At 39.9% G+C, this 22,373-nt stretch overlaps 1 protein-coding gene and 1 long non-coding RNA gene across 34 annotated transcripts in view; one reads left to right on the top strand and one right to left on the bottom strand.

Moving 5' to 3' along the window:
• IQSEC1 (IQ motif and Sec7 domain ArfGEF 1) overlaps positions 1–22,373 on the bottom strand; it is a 465,124-nt gene that overhangs the window by 109,997 nt on the left and 332,754 nt on the right. The gene's annotated exons all lie outside the window — the stretch shown is intronic.
• On the top strand, positions 356–17,116 carry LOC144586714 (uncharacterized). The gene is made up of 2 exons (XR_013541713.1): positions 356–506; positions 16,823–17,116. It is a non-coding gene; the product is annotated as an uncharacterized LOC144586714 (long non-coding RNA).

Raw genomic sequence — 22,373 nt, 5'->3', positions numbered from 1 at the left:
TGGTTTTAGCACTTCCAGATCTGTTGGCATAGATATGAACACAAAACGAATCTGATTTTAGACACCAGATATGTAGGAGCCAGCCAAGTTCGGGGAGCGTCTGAAGTCTTTAAGCCACCCACCCATCCACCCCACTTTAGCTCTATAATCCAGTGGGAAGCACAGTATGCTGCTCCAGAGAGTGCCTGGTAATTCGGTAAGGCAACTGAGAACCGTACAGTTTGAGAGGGGGCAAACACAGTGCTTCTCAACCTTTGGCTCTCCAGATTCTTGGACTTCAACTCCCAGCAACCCCGCACAGCATGGTCAGTGGTAAAGGATTCTGGGAACTGAAACGTGTGGATGGTGAAAGGTTGAAAACCACCGATCTAGATTAGTTGTATGCCAATGCAAGGAAACCCATGCAACTGGATCCATCATAGGTGGCCAAGGATAATTGGATATCAGATATGCCTCTGATAAGCAGCTTCTTAAGAAGAACCATCCACCATGTTGAACAATTTCAGGTGAGGTTTTTATGCTAGAATTCAGAAGGCACATTGCAGCTATTCCATTTCTTTCTCTCTTTAAGAAACTTTTCAAGGTAATTTTAAAAATATAATATATGCCCTAAAGTTGACTATCCAGGATTTTCTAGGTACTGTATAGAGCACTTGTTCAGAAATGTTTACTGTTCCCTTCTCCCTAGGCCTGTGCAGCTTGGACAAGGCAACACAAGCTGGTTTTTCTCCAGGGTGACACAATGGGGAATCAAAGTTCCAGTGTCTGGTGCCATCAGGCCCCATTCTCCCAGGAACCTCTGCAAGTCTGAAGGAATCTCACAACTTCCATAGCAACAGTGGAGAGATGATTTTTAATGGATGGAAGATGAGGGTGTTGTGGGAACAGTCTAGAAGTGAGAGGGCTGCTTGACCTTGTCATTTGAGGGCTTTCACTCCCATAGCTTAGCCGCCTAGAGTGGTCTTAACCGACCAGATAGGCGGGATATAAAATAAATAGATAAATAAATAAATAAATAAATAATTCAGTTTGGGGGATTCTCACCAAATTAAGGGAACCGCAGAAGCCTCTGTGCTGCAAGGTCAGAAGACCAGCAGTCTTAAGATCGAATCCACGCGACGGAGTGAGCGCCCGTCGCTTGTCCCAGCTCCTGCCAACCTAGCAGTTCTAAAACATGTAAAAATGCGAGTGGATAAATAGGTACCACCTTGGTGGAAAGGTAATGGTGTTCCATGTCTAGTCGCACTGGCCACGTGAGCACGGAAACTGTCTACAGACAAAACACTTTAAGGAGACGGGGATGAGCACCGCGCTCTAGAGTCGGACACGACTGGACTAAATGTTAAGGGGAACCTTTACCTTTACCACCAAATTATGGGAGTGGAGGTCATTTAATTCTGTAAATCCCATCCCTATTTCTAGATGTGGATTAATATTTCCTCTACTAAGGCCCTGAGATTTCTCTCTACCACATCCTGGAAAATTGCCAAGAGTGGACTATACAGTATCAGGAAACAGAAATATGTGAGGTTGAATCACAGTGAAACATTTACCATGTCTGTCTCAAAGACAACCCACTCCACAAAAGGAAACTCTCTCCTCCCCAGTGCTACCAAACCAAAACAGCAGCTTTTCTTATTCAGTCTTGTGCCATTATTTGAGGTTCCTTTATATGAATGCAGGTTCACTTGAAGTATTTTAATATTATTGCATATGGTTCCAAAGTACAGCTAGAAAACCCAAATTCAGTGCCCCCCCCCCCAGTGTTACTTTACACCAAACAAATGGGATAATGTCATCATCTGGTAACCAGGATATCTAACTGAAATTAATTAAGAGCTTCCAGTTCCCCTCACCACCAACCTAAATCTCCACCCAATATTCAGAGGCTCCCTAGAACTCCTTATTGCCCTTAAGAGGACTTTGGGAACCTTAGGATGGGGAGGGAGGAGCTTTTAATATCAAAAAATTTGCTGTGGTGTTGGTGGTGGTAATCTATGATTTCTGGCTATTAAGCTTCCCCAGCTTTGTCTTGACGCTTCCTTAAGGGAGTCCTAGGGAGCCTTGGAACCTCAAGGGCGGGGGTAATAAGTTTTCAATCAATTTAAATTAAATATCCCAGTCTCTGGATTATGATGTCATCTAATTTACACGGTTGGTTGGTTGATTGATTATGCCAACCAGATTTATATGATAATATATTTATACATTTTATTGAGTCTTGTTCTTTGTAATGCTTTAACTTGCTCCTAACTGCTTAAAAACCATTTGCTCAGTTAACTCTTTGAACTCTTGATCTATTGTTTGCCTTTAAAGAGCAGAAATTTGTTCTCAAAATGTCTTACAACTCTTGTTTTCTTAAAAATTGAGCAACTATATAGCTTGCTGTCCCTTTTTTTAAGTGACGGGAAATTATTCACATAAATTAATTTGTATCAACTACTGGTGGCAAAATATTCCTCATGTCCTCCACACATTTATTCCAGGAATTTGGCTTTAAATTTACCATTTGGCTAGAACAGTACTACTAAAAATAACCCTGTAGATGTTCCAAATAATTATTCAGAGCACTGTTAGATTTCACATTCACAGTAAATAATATATTTTCCCTCATAGATTGTTTTTCCCTTCAGTCAAATATTAAAATTTTACTGCCATGCTGAACAAGAAGAATAAGCAATTTTAGCTCATTGTGGGGCAAATCAAACTTACGGTGTTGGCCGAAGTACATGTAACAGAAGAGATAACTGATAAGATTTCAAGAAGTTCTTGTTTAACTTCAGGGGTCAGAGCAAAGGTAGAATCAGGCCAATGTTAAAGCTATCCATTCACACTATTTCCTCAGTCATGATGGCCCCCCACAAACTACTAGCCCAGGCGATAAGGCCAACAATCATTCCCCTCCAGCACGAATGACAGCTGCTTCACAGTGAGGGAGCCAGAGGATATTCTCATTGGAGAACGAAACAGACAGGAGTATCCCTCTTCTTTAGCACAGTTAGCAATGATCCAATCCAGACAAATCATGTTTCATTTGTTTGCTTTCTCATCAGAAGACATAGGTAAAACAGCAACAACAGGAAATCTGATACATATGTCCTCCCGGAGACTGAATATATAAGAAATAAGTAAAATCAGCAATGCAGGGACATGGTGGCGCTGCGGGCTAAACCACAGAAGCCTGTGCTGCAGGGTCAGAAGACTAAGCAATCGTAAGATCGAATCCACGTGATGGAGTGAGCGCCCGTCACTTGTCCCAGCTCCCGCCAACCTAGCGGTTCGAAAGCATGCAAATGCAAGTAGATAAATAGGGACCACCTCAGTGGGAAGGTAACAGCATTCCGTGTCTAAGTCGCACTGGCCATGTGACCACGGGAGATTGTCTTCGGACAAAATGCTGGCTCTATGGCTTGGAAACGGGGATGAGCACCGCCCCTGGAGTCGGACACAACTGGACAAAAATTGTCAAGGGGAACCTTTACCTTTACCTTTTTATAATCAGCAATAACATTAATTTTTCTATACCCATCTGCAGGACTCAAAAGCTTGCCTGCTTATGAAATTTTAGTGGTCTAATAATGGTATTACCCACCTTTATTTTTGGATTGTCTACCAGAAGCCCACAGCTTTAAAAAAAACATATTTACTTATTCAATTTGTACACCGCCCCATTAGTTCAAGCACTACAGTGGTTTACACAACATTGAAACTTACAACCCTCAATACCCTGCAATCACCAAAAAAATACATTTAAAAACAGTGTTTTGTTGTTTTCTGTAACAAAACGTTACAGTGTATCATCATGTCCAGGAGTCCTAACCAACCTGGAAGAAGAACAAGGAGCTTGGCACAGCTTGTGGGATTTCCAGAAATGGTTCAAGGGGGTGTGCAGGTTCAACCCCTGACACCTTTTAATTCTTTGTAGGCTTTCCTTGCTCAGTTCTGTTCCACAAAATATCTTACATCTGGTGCAACCTCACAGACTTGAAACTAAAGTGAGAGAGTCTGGGTGTTTCTATCATCAGGTCTGTCTCTTTCCTCCTGCCCTGTCTGGTTTTCAATCCTAGGAGCCTTCACCACCAAACTGCTGCTGCTTTGTGTGTATGTACACGTTTGTGTTACAAGGGGGTACTGGTAAGTATTGAGACTTGCCCAGAAAAATATGAGCTAGGTAGCTATAAATCACAGGGTGTATTGGCCAATTTGTCTATATTCAATGGTGCAAAAATCAACTACCTATGATTTCAACTTAACTTTCATTTTCCGGTCCAAAGGGAACATGGCAGCACCTCCAGAAAAGTTCAATGTGGAAGAGCATAGGACCATAATCAAGTTCCCGTTTTCTCCAAGGGAAAGGTGCAAAGCAGATCCATGATGAAATGTCACAAACTGTGGGTGACGGTGGCCTTTCATATGCAACAGTTAGACGTTGGGTTGTCAATTTTAAAACTGGCCATTTCGGTGTTGAAAGTAAGAAACCCAGTGGAAGGCCTGTTTCTGTCTCTGTGTCTGCAAATGTGAAAGCCATCCATGACATGATCATGGAGGACCGCCGAATATCAGCCAAAAGTATTGCTATATATTTGAGAATATCACGTGAGAGAGTTGGTGCCATTACCCACAACGACTTGGAAATCAGAAAGCTGGCAGCAAAGTGGATCCTCAAACTTTTGACAACCGAACAAAAGAGGAAACTTGTGGATTCATCAATGGCTGTTTTGGAACATTTTGCAATAAATGAGTCAGAGGTCCTGGGCAAACTGGTGACTGGTGATGAGACATGGATCTACTGTTATGATCCTGAGTCTAAGGAATGGAGGCACAGTGGTTCCCCCAGGCCAAAGAACTTCCGAGTGCAAAGGTTGGTGCAGAGGCAAATGGCAACAGTTTTTTGGGATAAGAAGGGAGTTCTGCTGGTGAACTACCTCCAACAGGGTTCAGCCATCAATGCAAAATATTACTGTGCTTTATTGACAAAGTTGAGGCAAAACATCAAGGAAAGCTCTCCAAAGGTGTCATCCTGTTTCATGACAATGCCTCGTCACACACTGCAGGTGAAACAATGGCAAAACTGACGTCCTTAGGCTTTCAAGTGATGCCCCATCCACCCTTTTCTCCCGACCTGGCTCCTTCTCACTATTATCTGTTCCCCAAACTCAAAGAACACCTAAAGTTCTTTGAGTGATTCGGGAGTGTTCTGGAGGCAACTAATGCTGCAAATGAGTGGTTACACCAGCAGTCGGAAGAATTTTATTTGCAGGGACTTAAGAAGCTGCAGGACAGATGTTGGACAGAAGTGCATTGATTTCCTGAGGGAATATGTAGAATAGTGTGGCAGTTACAGCTTCCTAGCTCAATGTTTTTCTGGGAAAGGCTCGATAGTTATCAGCACCCCCTAGTAATTTTTTCTTTTTTCCTGACAGTGTGCTTTATTGCAGGTACATATCCAGCGAGAGACTTTCCATTTTGTCTCTGACAATGCTTTGTTGCTTGGACACAAGCAGGAAGGTAGTTGCCATGGGGATGAGGGCACCCTTTCTTGTCTCAGGACCCTAATGAGAGCCGGGTCTTTGTTGCTTCAGGATGGATTGTCTGAAGTGCCTTGTGGTCATCTTATTTATTTTTCCCTTTCTTGCTGTGAATTTATTATAAACAACTCAGTTGTCTGTTTGGTCTCCTAATATGAACATGCTGATAGTAATGTTAACACAGTTCTGTTAATTGATGCATTGGTATATATTCTTATACAATCCTGGCAAAACTGAAGGGGAAAAAGAAGAAGTGGGAAAGTAAAACACTGGCACGTCAAAAATTAACCAGTTTATTTCATGGTTAGCTTTTGTGGATCAAAGTTGACATCTTTAGATACAAGGACATGCAAATACATGTCCTCTCTATATTTACTCATTTTCCATGATGGTGAAAGTCATAGCCAAAGAGGATACAGATAACAGACAAAGTGATAGACAAAATTCTTCATTAGCAGAGGAATGGAAGTGGAAGTGGATACTGATACACAAAATCTCACAGTGAAATAAAATGGTTAGTTTTTCAAGTGCCATAATATTTTGTATGCCCCTCTCCTTTAATTTTATAACATTTATTTGGAAATTCTTATACTAGCTAGCATTCCTCTTCATAAGAGCATGCTAGGATATTTTCTCTCAGAAATGAAATCGGAACAGTCTTGGCTTCTATTCCTCTTCGAGGGCCCTCCATCCTGATATCAGAAATACCGATTTCAAGGTTGTCTGTCTGGTGCCAACTCTGGGAACAAAACATCTACCTCTAACATTGTGTATTCAATTCAGGAGACATGCCTCCTGCCAGGTAAGATGGCATCCTCATTCATGGAAGTTTACAGGAAGTCCAGATATCTGCAGCTGCAACTTCTATGCCATTATTTCTTACTGTGATTGGGTTAGTTAGAAGTCTGGAGCAGTTCCTCTTTTTTGGTGGGAAATAACCACTGAACCTCTTTTGAAAGATCAACAGGTTTATGTGCTTCAACACTTGGTAATTCCACAACCTATACGATCAAAACAACTAAGATCAAGTAATTGTCATAATGTGATGATGAAAATCCCGGCTGTAAATTAGGAAAGTTTATTGAGGACCTAGTCCAAACAGCTCCCGGTTTGTAGGCTTTCTCAATGGAGCACTCCGCACCGCACATATCATGCCACAACAAGGATATCTGGTCCAGTCTCCCTCTTGGGGGGGGTTGATTAAAGGTGGGATCCAGTCTGATTACCTTCCTCCAATGACCTTGTACCTGGGGAAAGACCACAACTGTCGATTCTTGCATCTCCATTACCAATCCTTTCTCCTTCTTTAACTCCGGGTCTGGCTATAATTCTCCCACCTTTAAGTTAGGGAAAGTCCTCCAATAACCCATGAGTTTTCCCGTATCTGAGCTCATCGTGTTTAGTTTCTTTCTCCCTTTCCTCCTCCCTCGTTGTCTCCTTTCTCCGTATACTGAAAACTCTCCTCCCCTTTTGATCTTTTAGATTCTCTTCCCACACTGGTAAAATTAACTCCTCCTCTTTTCCCTTTTCCTTTCTCTACCAAACAGATTTCAACCTTTTCCTCTTTCTCCTTTGATTCTTTTCCTTCTCTTTTTTCCCCACCATCAATTCCTCCCTTTCTCTCCCTCTTATCTCTCCCTCTTTCTCCGAAGTCACTATTCGAGGAGAAGGCTCACTCTGTTCTTTCTTTTTCCTGTCTCTCCTTCACACTTACATTTGAAAAAGGGGGGAACAGAAGAGCCATACATTGTTTCTTAATTGTGAACAGCAGGAGTTTTCTTAGCACCCATATTAAAGAACAGCAAGGCTAGAGATGAAACAAGTCCTCACCTGTCCCTTTGTTTTCCCAGCTACCCCATGTTCTGTGCTGCCACATACTAATGTATTTTAGTTAGTTCATGAAATAGATATTTGTACCACCCAAACATGCTGTGAAACAGCACTTTCTCTGTTATTTTCTAGATTTCCTTTAAATATTAACAAAATACTGGTTAAAATCTTGTTCGTGTAGTTAGGCGAACATAAACGAGATCCAGGCACCAGAAATAATTAACTAAAATGAATGGAAAGCTTCCTATCCCCCTCTCCATCTTCAGGTTCTGAGGTTCCCAAAGATTCACCTTTGCCCTGGGAAAGCCTTTCGGAGCCTTGGGATGGGTGAAAGAGCCTTTAATAGCCAGAAGTACCCACTGGATTGCAACCAGCAATTTTCGGCTGCTAAAGGCTCTCTCCTGCCCCATTCAGAGGCTTTTAAAGGCTCTGAACCCTGGAACTTGAAGATATGGAGGTTCCTGGATTTGGTTTCTGCTGGCTTAACTACACCCAAAGGATTTTAGCCACTATATTGTTATGCAGTTTAAAGGGACTACTTTTATAAGATTGCTTTTATATAATTTTAAGTGTTTAATTTTATGATTAACCTTAACTTGACTCATGCCCAAATAGGACTGAAAAATGCAGTATTCTTTTTTATCATTGTTTGGCTGAAACCCATTTTTTTAAAATTGCACCAGTATAACCCCATTGATGTAAATTTCAGCAGCATTTGCAATCACATACCTGTGATCTAACAACAAATGATTATACTGGCTTCTGAATCGATGGCAATTTACAGCTGAGATTTATGTCAAAAGGGTTACACCGGTGGGCATAACTTAATAAGATTCTGGCCTCTACATAAATAGGTGGTTGTAGAATTTATAGCATACACAGATAGCAGGTTTTACTGTTTATAACAGGATTTAAGAATTACGTTTAATTATTCATGAATATCTGTAGTTTGACAAGATTTGTTCCACATGTATACAGGTTTTAACCTTAACAGATATTGAATGTTTCAGTTTCATATGAAATATATTTAGAGATGTAGAAATGAACAGCTATAATTTTCTATGGAGTTAATGTAATGAGAGACAGAAAACAAAAAACAAAAACCTCATCTCTCCCCCCCCCAGTTCAATTGTTCTTTTCTCATTAGGATTATGTTTGAACTATACTAAAATGGAAAAGAAATTATTATAATATACTGTTTATTATTTACTTTGATCTGGATTCTAGACTGTATATGCCCATGCCATTATATTCCATTATAAAAATAAAACTTAAAAGTGCTTACCAAAATTGCGGTATGTTTTGATATCTTTCACAATTACTAACCAGGTATTTACCATATTAATAGTAATGTTTAAAATGTTATTAAGCTAATTCTTAGGGATAACCCTGCCTTTTTCTGTTATAGTTTTTAAGTGACCTTTCCTAACTCATGATTATATTTATTTAAATGTGTGTGTCACACTTCTATGGGTGTGTAAGTTCCAGTATATTCATATGTGATTAACTTTGGAATTATTCTTAGCCAGAATAACAATTACTGCTGATTTAGATGACATGTAGTACAAATTGCTGTGTGCTTGTAATTACAAATTGCATTTGTTGCACTCCAGGGGATTTTTAAACACTGCTATCTTGGCTATTAACATGTTAAATTACAGTGATTTATGTGAAGTGCTGAATAAACCAAAATCTAATTCTAGTCCTCTTTATATCATTTCTTATTACCATTCTAGAGTAGATGACCCATTTTGACATTAAGCATTTCCTGAAAAATATGTTTATTTTGCTGTAATTCTAAGCCACATGTGGAAGTGAAATCCCACTGGTTTTATTTAAGAAAACAAAACAAAACAACAAAACACTTTGCTTCCAACTAACTGTTCCAACTGTTTATATCTAGAACATGTTGATATTTGCAGGTACCTCTGTTATCTTTGCTTCTCATTAAACAACTATACCAGGGCAATTCACTCCAAACCAAGTCACAAATGTGATAACTAAAACGTTAACAGGAATCACCATGTCATCTCCACTACTAAAATGTGCTTGTTTAAAATATTTTTAACCCCACCTTTCTCCTTAAAAGGACCCAAGGTGGCTTTCCTAGCACAATCCGAAAAACAAAATGAAAGTGAAATACTTGGCCTAAAAACAAAGCCATAAAAACAGATACTTTGGGAATAGAATTTCATAAGGTGAGGTTTGTATGTTAATTTTTAATAGTCCACAGTACAAATAAAAGAACAAACACAAGCCTATAAGGCAAGAGTCACAATCCTCTAGATGTCTGCATATGGTTTGTTATAGCTAAAAAGGTAAAGGTTCCCCTTGACAATTTGTCCAGTCGTTTCCGACTCTAGGCGGCGGTGTTCATCTCCGTTTCCAACCCATAGAGCTAGTGTTTTATCCGCAGACAACCCTCCATGGTCACATGGCCAGAGTGACTAGACATGAAACGGCATTTACTTTCCCACCGAGGTGGTACCTATTTATCTGCTCGCATTTTTGCATTTTGCATGCTTTCAAACCGCTAGGTTGGTGGGAGCTGGGACAAGCGATGGGGGCTCACTCCGTTGCGTGGATTCGATCTTACGACTGCAGATCTTCTGACCTTGCAGCACAGAGGCTTCAGCAGTTTAACCTGCAGCGCCACCATGTCCCTTTGTTATAGCTAATCATAGCTAATCGAAGAGGTGTCAGGGCATATCTCAGTCATATTTCTGGCCTTATACCTAATTGTGCAATCAAGATGCACCCAAATACCTTATCAATTAGCTTCAGCAAGTTATGCATACCTTGCACAAGTACCAGTAGGATTTTCACCCATATAGCAAATATATATTTCACAGTAAAATGAAATGTATAATTTCAGGTCCTGAAGCTCTAGGCAGGAATAGGCACATTCCTAAACATCTGTTTCTGGTTTCTGTTGCTTTTCATCTTTTCTCTAAATCTGTATCTGCATGAAATTGCTGATATTTTTAAAAATCCACAAGAAAATTCATATTTCATACTATGTAAATACACATTTCTTCAAAACCCATTCTACATTAAAATACACATTTCTAGACCTGAGGGGAAAATATTTCCAATCTGTACACTTGGTCTAGAGTTTGTCAATCCAGATTGTAATCCAGAGACTAAACCACTTAAATATCATTATTTTTAGATAATTATTCTCCAAGATCAGGATCTACATCAAATTAAGATTTCTACAAGGTGATTTGCCAGACAAACCAGAGAGTGGCCCTTGGCCAGATGGGCAGTATAAAAATGAAATTAAATGAAATTTATATTAGCAGTTTAGAATCGCTCATTCTTCATAGGCAATTTTGAGACTCCCTCTAGTTATAAAAAACAGTTTGCCATGTATACAGAGTGAAGTACCTGCTTGAGGAAAAGTAATTTATGCCTCCACAGAGATCATGGAATTAGTTTTGGTTCCTGGAGCTAAACCAAGTGTTAGTCACAAGAAGAGTAGGCCCAGTAAAATTATCTAAATTTACAAGTCCAGTTCTTCTCAATAACTCCTGGCCTTTGATTATATATTTTAAAGATGCATGATCCATACTTTGGTATAAATATTTCCAGTATTTCTTACATTGTTAAAAGATGTACCATTAAAAGAAAATAGATTATTAAAAACAATAAAACTGCACACAACAAAACATTACATAAGAGGCAGCACTAAAATTATTTCAGCGAAAATTGAAAGGCTTAGGAAAAGATTCCTGGCTTATGACAAAAACACATGGTTATTTTCATTATCAACTGGATGTACATTTTAAAACTGCATTTTGTATATTTTAGCCACATAATATGTTTTATGAATTGATTGCATATTTTTAAACTGCATTTTGTATATTTTAGACATAAATATGTTTTATGAGCTGGTCACCTGACCGTAATAAATAAACAAACAAACAAACAAACAAACAGTTGTTTTCATTAGCACTAACATTAGTACTTATATAAGAACGTAAGAAGAGCCCCACGGGATCAGGCCAAGGGCCCATCTAGTCCAGCTTCCTATTTCTCGCAGTGGCCCCACCAGATGTCACTGGGAGCACAAGAGAAAACTGGATACCTGTCTCCTGATCTCCCCCTCCCCTGCATCTGGAATTTTGAGGTACCTTCCTTCTAAGCCTGGAGATTATACACCCCCATCATGGCTTCTAACCTTGTTAGTAGTTGTTCAGCAGAAAGGCTATCTAGACAGAGAAGCTGTCCCAGTCTGATTTGGGTCAATTTGAAGCTTCCTGTGGCAGTTTAATAGCTGCTATTGTCCATACAGACAATGTTCACACTGGGCAATTGTGGGGGCCAGCGTCCATACTGCATCTCAAATCATTACAAACCTCACTGGGATCACAGGTCACCTACCGTCCTCTGTTATTAACACCACTCTCTTCCCTGCGACTGTGGCATACTAAACCAAATACTCCTTAGCATGGCATAGTATGCCAGTTTAGTGGGAACATCCCCTCAGGTGAATGCCTCTTGTTTCCCTTCCAAAAAGTTTTTACTATGCTTTCCCTTTTTAGTTCTATGTCAGATAACCATTGCAGTCTCACAAGTTATTTCAGTTCGGCTCCATGTCACGTGCCAGTTTCATTTGAAAGAGACATTCCTCCCTTCAAAATCACCCTAGGTCTAGGATATGCCCAATAATTCCCTTTTGGACCAATATAGGCATCACACATGCCAGAAACAAACAAAGCTATGGAAGGAGAATCACTACAAATAAACACTAGCTCCTGCCTGCTGAACAAAAAGCAACAAATGCGCACGAAAAGGCAGGCTTGCTCCTGATTAGCTGTATTTTGTATAGTTGATGGAAAAAAAACACTAGAATTTAATTGTCCTAACCTCAACACAAACTATGGAGTAAGTTGTAGTGTAGTCACACTCTAAGTTAAGGGTGTGCTGAAATCAGACTGATATGCAAACAGTTCAGCATTTGCTCAAATCTGCCTACACTGGTAATTTGCACTCCACAGTACCTTTCAATATGAAGAACAACGGTCATAGTATCTCAGCATGACAAGCGAGAGATCCATGGAAACATTGATTTATTAATTGCACTGTTTAGGAGCAGGAGCAGCCAAACAGAGCAAAAGAGTCTCACAAAGAAATCTTAAAACAAACCATGGAATTTTTTTTTGTTTGGTTTGGGTTTTGTATATGTGCATGGGTTTGGGGGGAGAGATAAATCAGAGTGGCAGTTGTGCTTCTGTTTGGACAACACACCAAACAAACCATAGAGGAATGGTTGTTGCAGATACCAACATGCTGCTTATACATAGTAAGTTAGATTTCTCACAGATGATTGGCTTATTGTATTGTGTGAAGTTATAAAACATTTAAGTCTTTAAAAAGCGCAAGCATATGTCAGCATGTGTTTTTAGCAGCAAAAAAGTTTCGCAAAGTAACACCTAATTACTTCTTTCATCCCTTGTTCAAAACAGATGAAAAATATCAAATAACTTGACAGTGCCACTGTTTTGTCCAAGATGAGAAAACCCCATTATTCACAGATTACAAAGCATTCTAAAAATGATGTGCATCACCAACAAACTACTACTGCATCCTAATTTGAGCATACCTGAGAAACAGCAACAGCAGTGAGTTCCTGAGGCAGATGATTAAATGAAAAGAAGTGATAGGATTACAAAAGTGAATACGGCAAACTCAGGTGTCTGTTTCCTTCCAATAAAATGCACTGCTGAAGAGCAACTAGCTTTCTCACTTCAATAAAACTCATTAAAAGGCTTGTTAAGCAATTTGGTGTTAGACATAAAGGTACTACTGATTATAATCAAATTTACAACAACACAACATGTCTTTTGTGTTCATTGCAAGATGCTTTGGTACAAGCACCCAGCAACATTGGCTAATGCTATATAATATCATGAAGTGGCCTTTTTCTCTGATCTGTAGCAGACTGGTTTCTTGAATTGACCACAAGGTGGTTGTTCTGTGGGGGCATCTCCTCTTGGAGCATTTCCCTGTTGAGCTATAATAGGTACATGATTCTATCTCCTTTGATGAAACTGAATGATATTTTCCATTCTAACCAGTTTAGAATTAATTAAATTACAGTATAAATCTAGGCATCTCTAACTGAAATATATCCTGGTATCTGTGGGTTATATTTAGACATGGCTGAACACTGATCAGTAGATAAAATGAAGATTTTTAAGGGTTCATAAACAAACTGTTATTAGCTAAGTCCTGCCCAAATCTTATTTCAAAGCTTAGGACAATTACTGACAAATTATACTTAAATCCTTTTGCTCAATAAATAAGTAAAAAGTAGTAAAGGTATCTCTGAGTAGATAGATTTGTGTTTCGCCTGCAGATGTAAAAATAGTTAAATATATAATCACATCCGTTTAGCTATATAGAAATAAACAACTCAGTCTGCTGTGATGCTCCTTACTTTTCTAAACTAGTCCATTAAATCATGTCCACTGCATAACCAAGATAAACCAGAGAGACATTATGCTAATTAACAATATAATCTTTGGGGAATTATGAGTCAATATTTTTATTTTCTGATTAGAGACTTCAATAATTGGAAGAAGGCACATTAGAAAGGACGTGGTGGCACTGTAGGTTAAACCGCAGAAGCCTCTGTGCTGCAAGGTCAGAAGACCAGCAGTCGTAACATTGAATCCACGCAACAGAGTGAGTTCCCGTTGCTTGTCCCAGCTCCTGCCAACAGAGCAGTTCGAAAGCATGTAAAAATGCAAGTAGATAAATAGGTACTACATCTGTGGGAAGGTAACAGTGTTCCGTGTCTAGTCGCGCTGGCCACGTAACCACAGAAAAGTCTTCAGACAAACGCTGCTCTATGGCTTGGAAATGGGGATGAGCATCACATCCTAGAGTCATACACGACCGGACTAAATGTCAAGGGGAACCTTTACCTTAAATTAGAAGTATTAAATATTTAAGAGGAACAGTCCAAGAAAAATGTACATTTTTTAGTTTTTCCAATGGATATCTATTTTTGAGAAACGTCAGCAGCAGTTTTAAGAATGTTGGCAAATATATCTCAGTTGCACATCATGTTATGTTTGTTCATAAGGACAGTCACTTACTTAGATCTGGCCTGAAGAATGAATACTGTCTATTTGTTATTTTCTGTGAAATTGCAATGAATGAAACACGCAAAAACAAATAGGTAATAGATCTGCCATTCACTTTAAAACATGTCAGGTGGCTGGGCTACATCAGCATTTTCTTCTGTCATTAATATATTAGGCAGTTAACTGCGGTTCTAAAAAGATCCTGTTTGCAATATTTAAAATGACTGGAAGAATCTAATGGCTTTTATCAGTCTGCGATCTTTAATCTTGATACAAACAGTGCTTTTTGAACACATCATTGATTTGCTTTTCAATAAAACAAAATATTGAACAAATTCCATGTAAGACTCTTTTATCAATGACCTGTAATAGATGAAGTAAGATATGATAGTTACCAATACTGGGATATAATATGAAAATCTGACACTAGTATTAGGGAAGAAATTTAAAAATAAACACAGCATTATAGTGCCAGTCTCGATTATTACTGGATATGTTGAACACTGGAGGGCAAAGACTTTTCCATTTCAAAAGCATGTCTAGTTTGACTAGATCAGCATGCTCTCACTTTTACTAGTTTTGTCTTTGTTTTGTTCTTTAAAAATTACAGTGTGCTTTTATGTAAAAAGTAGGATCTGAATCCCTGGGTTTAGATTACACTTCAGCTAAACATTGCAAAGAATGCTATGATTTTAAGAGCTGATAGACAATGGAACAGACTGCCTTCAAAGCTAAAAGTGTGCTGCTCCAAAGTGGTGAGCTCTCCATTGTTCAAGGTGTTGCAATAGAGGCTTAGGCAGCTAACAAGTGATGCTTTAGCTATAGATCTCCTATACTGGCAGGGCCACTGAACTATTAAAGCCTTGAATTTAAGTCAAGACACCTCACCCTCACTTCACACCAAGTTCAAGATCTTTTTCCTTTTTAAAGAAGGGGTTTTTAAATGTATGTTTTGGAGCAAAAATCACATTAATGTAAATAGAGATAAGTCACTATCCCAGATCCTACTGAAACAGATTATGAAAATATTACTGGCTGATATTAGCCTGTGATCTGGCCTTTTGAGACCTGCTGCCTTAGCATTTTATCTCTAAGTATTGTTACTAGTTCTCTAAGACGTACACAGCTGGAAGCAGGCGTATCCTGCCATTGACTCAGTGAGGCAACCACGCCACATGGTAGAGCACTGGGGTGGCTAACCTTCTGATTCCCCTCCACTATGCAGTATCTAGTAGTAACAGCAGCAATAACAGTAGTGGGGTGAGGTGACTGCATGCCACCAGAAGAGGACACTGTGATGGTTGCCCCACGTCACTCCTGTCACTCACAGTCTGGTTCTCATTTGTATGAGCCTATAAGAGGAGTGGAGGGGGGAGTCAGGAGATATAAGGAGGTTTGGCAAAAAAAAGGCAGGGAGAAGCAGAATCAGAGAGATGGGGAGATAGTGAGAAGAAATAATAATAGAGATAAGCTGGTCAAGATAAACAGATTGAGGTGAAGGTGGCAAGATATATGAAATTTGAATGATTTGAATATATGCATCGAACAAATAACATCTGTGATTCTGATTAAAGTTAATACAATTCAATAAATAAGTTCTGTTGGCAGCAACCTGACAAGTGTCTGACTAAAGTTCTCTATTTATTGCGGATAAAGGAAATCCACTGGTGGCAGTGAGAAAAAGGGGGAACGTCCCAATTATTATCTTCTTCCGGGGAGACTCAGTGTGAGCCCTTTGTTTGGGGAAACAAGCAGGGGTTATGGGCACCAACAAGGAAGAGGAGCAGGAGCAGCCAATTCTCATCATGGAGGGTTTTGTTTCACTTTGCACAGCCTCGTCGCTTCTCAAAGCATATTTCAGTAATGACTGGCTCCAAGGAGGTCCCTGGAGCCAAAATGCCATGGCAAGAGATAAGCTGGAAAACTGCTTGTACTATAGCGGTTTGGAGTGGACATACCTACTGTAAAAGTAATAACATAACAGTTCGTTCCAGAGAAGATCAAAAGTCTCCCTAGGAGAAACATCTGCAGCCCAAGAACACCTGGGTTACCCAAGGTTGGGAACCACTGACTTGGAGGAAGACACACTCAGTACAGACTGTGTAACTATTTGCTCAATATGTTTTGAAATAATTAAGAGAACACACCTAATTATTGTGCTCACTGCCTAGAATAGTGCCATGCACTAACAGAGTGATATATAAATGAATCAATCAATGAATGAATAAATATGTCAGCTGTTTCCAGTTCCCCAGTGTCCTCCTATGTGCTTACTTGAATTAGACATGTAGTTCTGATGTCTCCTTGTCGTTGTCTTGTATCACACATACCACTTTTAAATATATTTTTATTTATTTTTACATAAAGATACATCATCATCATCTTAGAACTGCAGAGCTGGAAGGGACCTTATGGATCATCAAGTCCAGCCCTCGTCATGGAGACACAGTAACTAAAGAGATAGTCGTTTGAAAATAAGCTTCGCTTAAGACTACAAGAGGCGATAATTTCAAAAAAATAAAAAATAAAAAATGTAACACATTTGTTATTACTCAATAAATCTGACCATAGGAAATCATTCACTTTTCTCTAAATAAAAAATACAGCTTGGTTTTGCTCTCACTATCTCTATTGTTCAAGGGAAATCAATGTTCAAATGAACTTAAGGGAAGAAAAAACAAACTTCCCAGTTGAAACCACAGGCAGAAACAACATGCACACTTCTTACATTATTTTGTACTTACATTAGATCTGGCTATTTTGAGGAAAGTGAAATGGACAGCAAAAAGCAAATTAAAAATGCTATCATTACCCTTATTTAACTTAGGCTTGAATATCATGCCACCTTTTGTTTAAAGTGTGAACTGCATGTAGTTGAATTCAGGTACTGTTGTCTATAGAATAGTCAAAACCAGGAAGGAAATAAAATATTTCAGTTCTGCTTCAAAATAATCTCTTAGTAGAAATGTAATTATAATTATGTGCTGTCAAACTGATTCCAACTTATGGCTACTCTTTCAGGGTTTTCTATATATGAAGTATTCAGAAGTAATTCACCAGATGTGAGCCTAAATTTAGCTGAGACTTTATTTAGTCAGTCTGGGAGTTTCATTTCTATTATTTCCTGGCACCTCCAATGTCTCTTCTCCTATATATGCCTCTTCTCTGGCATGGCAATAGCTTGGTGGGCAGGGGAGAGAATAAATGATAAAAATAGTGGAGACATTGGCAATTTGAAGAATAGCCATTTGAAGGAAAAATTGTATTGGTGGTTCACAGGAGAAAAGTTGCAAGAGGCACTCGGTCACTTCCTCCCATTTTCTCATTTACCTGTGCACAGGGGTTATACATATAAATTGAAGTACATTGATAAGCATCAGTACCATTTAAATACTGAAATGAGATGCTTTGGTAGCAGACATAGACCAAATTGCTAAACAGAAAAAAGATGATGATTATTCTGTGATATAGACTTTTTTCTCTGTTCTATAGTATGCAGTGTATGAGGTAGCCTTCACAACTGTTTCACCATAATAATAATTGCATGCTGTGAAGTCAGTTGTGACTCACGGCAGCCTGTTTCAGGGTTTTCTAGGTAGAGAATATTCAGAAGTGTTTTGCCATTCACTTCTTTTGGGGGAGCCCTTGTGACTGTGCCCAGGGCTGCAGAGGCTGGCTCTATTTGCAGGAGGCACAGTGGAGAACGGAAGTCCCAACCAGATATTTGAACCACTGAGCTATTCAGGCAGCACTCACACTGCACTATCAAGAGAGGCTTTAAGAAGTGAGCAATTAGAGGAAATCTTTACACACTTGTACAAACATGAAGTTTCACGGAGATATGAAATACAATAGTATTACAAGATAATATGTAACCCTGAAGAATACCACAGACTAATGGCAAAGGTATCGATCAAGAATCGCCCTCTCCTGTCATTAAGGGCTTGGACTGTCTATCACAGAAGAACTAGAAACACCAGAAAGCACTACAAGTCTCATCTCAGTCACATGGTTGAGATCAGTGATCCCCAACCTTTTCCACAATGCGGACCTGTTGGGGAGGCACCCCCCCAGCGGGTGGGCATGGTGCGCTCACGGGTGGGCGTGGTGTACATGCTCACATGTGCAGGTGAGCATGGCATGCTCGCAGGTGAGTGGGGCACACTCGTGTGCATGTGTGGGTGGGCGGGGCACCCATGCATGCTGGTCAGTGGGCCGTGCATGTATGTGGGGGGAGGGCAGGAGATCTGTTCTCTGTGGCCCGGTCCTGCGAAGGCCATGGACTGGCAGTGGGCTGCGGACCAGGGGTTGGGGACCCCTGGTCTAGATGATACCATGTTGAGGGTAGTAAAAGCTGCAGAAAGTTCCAGTGGAGTACGTTGGTATTATTTCAAATACTGAAAATAAATATATAAAATAAATAAAACCCTGTCCCTAGCTAAATCTTCAATACAACTAAACAAATCAGTAACATTTGAGCATCTCAGGTAGTTAATACAAGGCAGATTTGAATAATGCAATTATTAAAAACAGAATGGGAGGGTGACTGATGAGCCTCTGTTGGAAGTTTGTTCCAAAGGGCAGGGGCCTCAATCGAAAAAGCATAGTTCCTTGTGTTGATTCTTCTGACCTCCTTCAGTGCCACCATTTTTAACACCATGGGCTGCAAGGAGTGAGTGGGACGGGTAGATTTTTTGTGGAAGAGATGTTCCAACAAATATTGAGGTCCTAAACCAGTAGTTCCCAAAGGAAAGGAACTGAACAAAGGCCTTCAAACTTTTAAAAAATGCATGTGATTTTTGTCCCAGAGGGATTCTTGGGTTATGCAGTGTGTTATATCAATTAAAAAAAAACCCTGCAGGGTGTTCATTTGCATGAGAAATGTCTCTTTTAGGGCTTTCTCCTCTGCATTATGAACAGATGTTCACTTCAGTGAACAGTGTCAGAGAAACACAAGAAACTCCCCCCCAGCCCATTGTCCCCAAATTTCACATGCACTCAGCATCATGTGACTACCAAGATGACAACTCCAAAATATGGACTCATTTCTTTCTCCCCCACTGAAAGTGTTTCAAATCTGTGAATTAATCTAGTTGTGAAACTCTTAAACCAAAATCAGATTAGGAAATATTAGAAAGAAACATATCTTTGATTAGGTCTGATTGTTCTGATGTTACAATATATACAAAATTGTAATCCAGAACAGTCCCCCCCCCCCCCCCGGTACACCTTCCATGTACACTGAAATTAACAGTATTTAGACATAATTTATTGATGCCAGAGTTATATGTACAGTAACAAGAAATGTGTGGCAAATGCCAAAGTAGCATTGTCTCCTCTTTCTCCAAGGAATAAGAAATAGGATATATTGAATCTTTTGGAGAAGAAACAAGAATATTTTCTCTTCCTTTCCCTCATTGTCTTTGTTATCAGCATTGTCATTATTTGTTCCATTACTTTTCAATGTACAGGAAAGAACCCAAGTAGTCAAATTTAGCAGGCTGATGACAACAGCAGTCATACAATATTCATAGACATCTTTTTCAAACTGAAACTTTCCACAAGTCCTAACGCTGTTGCTGGGCATGCCTTCTCTGATGACTGCTAAAGCACACTTGGCTTTGGAAGATGTTTTCATCTTAGTTTCTCTCTTTTCATTTCCCTGCCATGTTTCTTTGTCTCCTTTCCAAAGATAGACACATGTTAAGACTAGAATAGACTAAATACTATCTTCTGTGACACTGTTAGAGAGCCTATGGGCCTGACTGCCAAAAGCCATCAAAGGAAGAATGCTCAGAGGTTTCCTGGCAATCAGCCTTTTAGCACTTCATAGATCCTCAGCAGTTTCTCCTACTCTTCATTTGACTCAAGTTGCTATTTCCTGCATCTGAAAGAACTGAAAATCAATAGAGGTGGCTCAGTGTTTCAGTTAGTGTGTGTACATGTGTGGCGGCGGTGGCAGGACCCTGTAACATATCAGGGAATGCACAGTTTTCCTACCTTTCTATTTTTATCTGATACTGTACTATCACTTGGTGATTTTGCATCTTGTCAAATGAAGGAGGAATTGAAGCGTACAGCGCAGTGCAGCTTGCTAGGAATCATGTGTCATCTGTCTGTCTTTGAAAACAAACAGGATAGCAGCAGCATGCTAATGAGATGAGGAGGAAGTGTAGAAAGTAAACAGTATATTCTCCATGGCTGCCAAATGATTTGCAAGTTCAAATATAAAGCATGATTTCATAGATAATGAAGTAAATGAGACTTATGACACTGATTACTGGGTCTGGAAATGCAACAGAATGCCCCATGGAAGGCAGCAAAAGAACACAGTTGGGGACTAGGTCAAAGAAGGAAGGAAAAGAAGAGCAGCAGAGGACTTCTTTCTACAGTATTTACTTCCAGAGCCAGTGTGGGGTAGCACCAGTTAAGAGTGTTAGACTGGAACTGGGAAATCCAGTTTCTGGTCCCTTTTGAACTACAGCATTTACTGAATGTGCTTGAATCACCCAGACTCTCCGTCCAACCCATTGCACAGGATTGTCGCGAGGGTATGGTGTGAGAAAAGCCATGTGTGCTGCCCTGAATTTAGAAAACTCTCCAACCACACACAATTATTTTCTTAGGCCAATGAGGAAAAGAAAAGAAAAGAAACTGAAATTCAGCTGTGTGGTTTATGAGAAGAAGAAAAAAACCAAGGCAGGACAATATTGTGTTAGACTAGTATATAACATGATTTTAAAAAGCATGCTTTCTGAATCCTTAGGACTCTTCATCCGAGTGGGCACTGCAGAGCTCTGTAATGCCAGCTTGATGAAGAGCCTCGAGAGATCAAATGTTTCCCTCCTCAGGATAATAGTTAGTGGTCCAATAAAGGTATTACTGAAACGTGACTTTGAAAATGAGAACACACCATTAAGGTTACAGTGTTTCCCACTAACCGGTCAAATACTTTGCAATGTTTGTTAGCTGCCATAGGACTCATTTTTGGCCAAAACGCTCCAACATATCCAAGTGGTACAGTACTTGCAATGCACGTCTTGTGGTGAATTTGAGAAAGCTGGTACTAACTCAAAGAAAAAATGTGCACATTATGATTGAATTAACTTTTCTACATACATTTCCAATCCTGCTTTTAATACAAACAAAAACCAGTGTCTTGAATATTAAGCAAGTAACAGCCATACATACAGTGCTTCCAACTACAGAGATTTCAGTACAATACCAGGTGTGATGGATTCCCAGTGTGGTGTAGTGCAGCAGCCCCCAACCTTTTAGGCACCACGGACCAGTTGGGGGGTGCGGGCTCTGTGTGCAGGGGGGCACCCCCGCGCTCACGGGTGGGCGTGTCATGCTCACGGGTGGCCTTGTCAGGCTTGCAAAGGGGCGTGTTATGCTCATGTGCGCAAGCACAACACATCCCTCCGCAAGCGTGACACGCCCTGCGTGGGTGCGGGGGTGGAGATCTGTGTCCGCAGCCCAGTTCAAGGAAGCCCACGGACTGGTACTGGGCCGCGGACCAGGGGTTGGGGACCCCTAGTGTAGTGGATATTATGATGAACTAGAACTCTAGAGAACAGGGTTCAAATTCCCACGTGGCAATGGAAACTCACTGGGGGAGTGTAACTGGTAAAATCACTCCTTAAATTTCTCATTTACCATGAAAGCCCTATAAGGGTCACTATAAGTCGGTTCTGACTTGACAGCACAGAACATACACACCAGGTGCAATAGCAACTTAGAAGCTACCTATAGACTAGAGCGTTTGAAGCAGATTGTGAAAATAGCGTGTCAAAATGTGCAAACTTTATTCAATCAGGAATCCAAAGGCATATTACATCCTAGTGTTGCACAGCAGACAAGTGAATTTAGTCAACACTAGAAGCTTTCTTTCAGATCACACATATTATTAAATCTA

Source organism: Pogona vitticeps, chromosome 2, assembly GCF_051106095.1.
Source record: "Pogona vitticeps strain Pit_001003342236 chromosome 2, PviZW2.1, whole genome shotgun sequence".
In the NCBI taxonomy this organism is placed as follows: domain Eukaryota; kingdom Metazoa; phylum Chordata; class Lepidosauria; order Squamata; family Agamidae; genus Pogona; species Pogona vitticeps.
Note: the sequence above shows the minus strand (reverse complement) of the source record. Positions and strands in the feature narration are given on the sequence as shown.